Raw genomic sequence first — 4,333 nt, 5'->3', positions numbered from 1 at the left:
ACAAAGGGAATGAAGAAAAGGAAAGTGGCTGGGGAAAGGTGAAGAAGACAGCTTAAGGGATATGCATGGCCAATGCATATGCTCAGAGACAGGGTTTTTGTTATTTTTTAAAGGACCATAAGGATATGGGTTACACCAAAGCAAAAGAAAATAAGAGATGTTGACTGTTGAATAAGTAGTTGAGAAGTAGTATCCTACTAGGACAAAGCCCTAAATATAAGGGGTCTTCTCTATCATAAGGTATTAGAAAATTCAGGCCTCAAAACAACTATGGTCACCAATATGGAAAGGCTGAACAAGATGGCTGCTGAGATCTCATCTAGAAACAAATGTTTTGGCCAATCTATAAAGGCTGCATAATTAGAATAAATCAATTTTTAAAAATTATGTTCAGAGGAAACCCCGTGAGTTGGCGGGGCGGTCTCTCTTTCGGATCCACCATCAACGGGTGGACCCAGCGGCACGATGCAGATTTTCGTGAAGACCCTGACGGGGAAGACCATCACCCTTGAGGTCGAACCGTCCGATACTATCGAAAATGTCAAGGCAAAGATACAAGATAAGGAAGGTATTCCCCCTGATCAGCAAAGATTTTTGCGGGCAAGCAACTGGAAGATGGACGGACTTTGTCTGACTACAACATTCAGAAGGAGTCTACCCTTCATCTTGTTCTGAGACTTAGGGGTGGTGCCAAGAAGAGAAAGAAGAAGTCTTACACCACTCCCAAAAAGAACAAGCATAAGAGAAAGAAGGTTAAGCTTGCTGTTCTGAAGTACTATAAGGTTGATGAGAATGGCAAGATCAGCCGCCTTCGACGAGAGTGCCCTTCTGATGAATGTGGTGCTGGAGTCTTTATGGCCGGCCATTTTGACAGACATTATTGTGGCAAGTGTTGTCTAACCTACTGCTTTAACAAGCCAGAAGACAAGTAAATGTATATGTGTTAATAAAAAGAGTCAACTATTAAAAAAAAATTATGTTCAATTAATGCTTTTTTCTTGTTATCATAGTCATTTGTGGAAAAACAAGGTCACTTGGAGAAGATGTGGGAAAACTGTAACACTAATACATTGTTGATGGAGTTGTGAACTGATCCAACCATTCTAGAGAACAATTTGGAACAATGCCCAAAAGGTTATAAAACTGTGCATAGGGGCAGCTAGGTGGAGCAGTGGATAGAGCACTGACCCTGGAGTCAGGAGGACCTGAGTTCAAATCCGGCCTCAGACACTTAACACTAGCTGTGTGACCCTGGGCAAGTCACTTAACCCCAATTGCCTCACCAAAAAAACAAACAAAAAAAACCTGTGCATAACATTTGTCCCAGCAATACCGCTACTAGGTCTATATCCCAAAGATATCATTAAAAATGGGGGGGAGGGCCTAAATGTACAAAAATATTTATAGCTGCTCTTTTTGTGGTGGCAAGGAATTGGAAATTGAGAGGATGCCCATCAATTGGGGAATGGATGAACAAGTTGTGGCATATGAATATAATGGAACACTATTGTGCTGGAAGTTATATTGAGTAGGCAGATTTCAGAAAAACCTGGAAAGACTTACATGAACTGATGCTGAGTGAAGTGAGCAGAACCAGAAGAACACTGTACATAGTAACAGCAACTCTGTGTGATGATCAACTGTGATACACTTAGCTCTTCTCTGCCATGCAATGATCTGAGAAAATTTTATTTTATTTTGGCTTTTTGTGTTTTTTTAGTGAGGCAATTGGGGTTAAGCGACTTGCCCAGGGTCACACAGCTAGTAAGTGTTAAGTGTCTGAGGCCGGATTTAAACTCAGGTACTCCTGAATCCAGGGCCGGTGCTCTATCCACTGTGCCATCTAGCTGCCCTGATCCAAGACAATTTTTTTTTTTTTTTAGTGAGGCAATTGGGGTTAAGTGACTTGCCCAGGGTCACACAGCTAGTAAGTGTTAAGTGTCTGAGGCCGGATTTGAACTCAGGTACTCCTGACTCCAGGGCCGGTGCTCTATCCACTGCGCCACCTAGCCGCCCCCGATCCAAGACAATTTTAAAAGACTCATGATGGAAAATGCTCCCCACATCCAGAAAAAGAACTCTGGAATCTGAATGCAGATTGAAGCATACTATCTTCATTTTTGTTGTTGTCTTTTCTTTCTTGTGGATTTTTCTTTTTGTTCTGATTCTTCTCTCACAACATGTCTAATGTGGAAATATGTTTGATGTGATTGTAATGTATAACATATCAGATTCCTTGCTGTCTTGAGGAGAGGGGAGGGGAGAGAGGGAGGGAAAAAAATTTGGAACTCAAAATCTTACAAAAATGAATGATGAAAACTATCTTTACATGTAATTGGGGGAAAAATAAATACTTTTTAAAAAAAATCATACTGACCCAAATGAACCCTTCCTTGTGATGATGAAAAACAAATTAAAAATCTGTTACAGAAACTGCATTACTGCAAAATGATTTAAATAGTTTTATTTGCCAATTTGGGGGGTGGGGAGTGGGGACCAAAACTGTAATTTCATTGTTATAAAGGCAATTCCTTTAACCAATGAAGACTGGTACCTGATCTACAACCTAAAATGTTAGTTATGTTGGGTACTGAGAGGTTAAGTGATTTGGCCTGCATCACACAGCTAGTAGGTGTCAGAGATGAGGTATGAGCAGAGGTCACAGGTCACAGATAAAGTTGGTAGGTATCTCAGAGGCCACCTGGTCCAACCCCCTCATATACAGAAATAAATGAGGCCCAGGGAGTTTAGGTGATTTGCCCAAGGTCACAAAGGGAGTGTGTATCAGAGGCAGCATTTCAACATAGGGCCTCTGACTCTGGAGGTCCTCCTCTTTCCATTTCAGAGGCTAGTTCTCTATCTTCTATGTCCCCCAGCCTCTTGCCATCTGCTTAATTACATATCATCAACTCCTTGGACCAAGATAATTTAATATGGTCCTCAGTAATATTCATCTGAAAGGGTATATTCTGCCTATCAAACATGGCATGCCTCACACCAAGGGTTCCAGAACCCATGTCCAGATTGAGGTTGTAGACTATTTTACCCTAGGCTGCTTTCAATTTCCCTCTTCAATTCAACAAGCACTTTTTTTTTTTTTTTGCGGGGCAATTGGGGTTAAGTGACTTGCCCAGGGTCACACAGCTAGTAATTGTCAAGTGTCTGAGGCCGGATTTGAACTCAGGAACTCCTGAATCCAGGGCCGGTGCTTTATCCACTGCACCACCTAGCCGCCCCCAACAAGCACTTATTAATCCACTGTCTACAATGTGCACTAGAGTTACAAAGACAAAAATGAAACCATTCCTGTCCTCAAAAAGCTTATGTTTTGAGGTGTGTTTTTTGGTGGGGAGGGGACTTGGGGAGAGGGAATAAGAGAGACATGCACATAGATATACATTTTTTTGGTCCACAACTGATTGCACTGGTGTAGGAAATTCCTGGTGAGAAAACACTACCACCAGAGCAGATTGGCAAGTGTTCTGCAAATTCGTTTCAGAAAGCTGCCTGAGGAACTGAGAAGTGACATGGGTAACATAATCAGAATCTATCAAAGGCTATTCGTGAACCAAGGTCTTCCTGACCTGGAGGTCAGCTATCTACTATGCTCTGCTGCTGCATAAATACAAATTCTGTGCAGAACAAAGTCATTTGGAGGTAAGCAGAGCAGCAAATAACTGGGTAATCAGGAAAGGCCTCTTTAAGTGGTAGAAATTAAAATGAACCATGAATGGAATTTAGGGTTCTAGGGAGGAGGTGAGGAGTGAGGCCCCTCCAGTGAGAGAGAGACAGCTGGCGCTGACAGCACAGAAAACTGCTGAGTCTGTGGAGTTTGCCTGCAATGAAGGATGTGAGAGGAGTTCTATATATCTGGTATGAAAAGACCCTGGTAGGGATCTTGCAAAGTTCCCATTTCACACCAACTCACACTGGTAATTTTTGCAAAGGTGAAAGAGGTGGAAAAAACACAGAGGAGGGTGATACAATCTTCTGAAGTGCCTTTGGGAGGGCTGCTGCTCCTGTCTCATTCAGTCATTCATTCAACAAATATTTACTGAATGACTACTCTGTGCTAAGCACTGAGCCAGCCAGCTCTGTAGGGAGAGAAGTATGCTGTTCTCCTAGTCATGCACACCTCTTCTGGCCTGCCCCTCTCTGCCCAGGCTGGAGCCCAAGGTCAGCCATTTCAATGATGCTGTGATTAACAGCCTATAATTTCTCCCCACCTTGACCTTTCCCAGTACCCACCATAACCCTTACTGTCTATTTTCTCTATTTCTGCTGCCCATCAGCCTGACCTTGTTAGGAAAACTCACTGAACTGTGTTAATTGG

General features: G+C 42.5%; 1 pseudogene; it reads left to right on the top strand.

Moving 5' to 3' along the window:
• Positions 1–427: 427 nt before the first annotated feature.
• LOC122742202 lies at positions 428–974 on the top strand (annotated as a pseudogene).
• Positions 975–4,333: the final 3,359 nt, after the last annotated feature.

Source organism: Dromiciops gliroides, chromosome 2 (genome assembly GCF_019393635.1).
Source record: "Dromiciops gliroides isolate mDroGli1 chromosome 2, mDroGli1.pri, whole genome shotgun sequence".
In the NCBI taxonomy this organism is placed as follows: domain Eukaryota; kingdom Metazoa; phylum Chordata; class Mammalia; order Microbiotheria; family Microbiotheriidae; genus Dromiciops; species Dromiciops gliroides.
The sequence above is the reverse complement of the archived record's forward strand: the minus strand, read 5'-3'. Positions and strand labels throughout refer to the sequence as shown.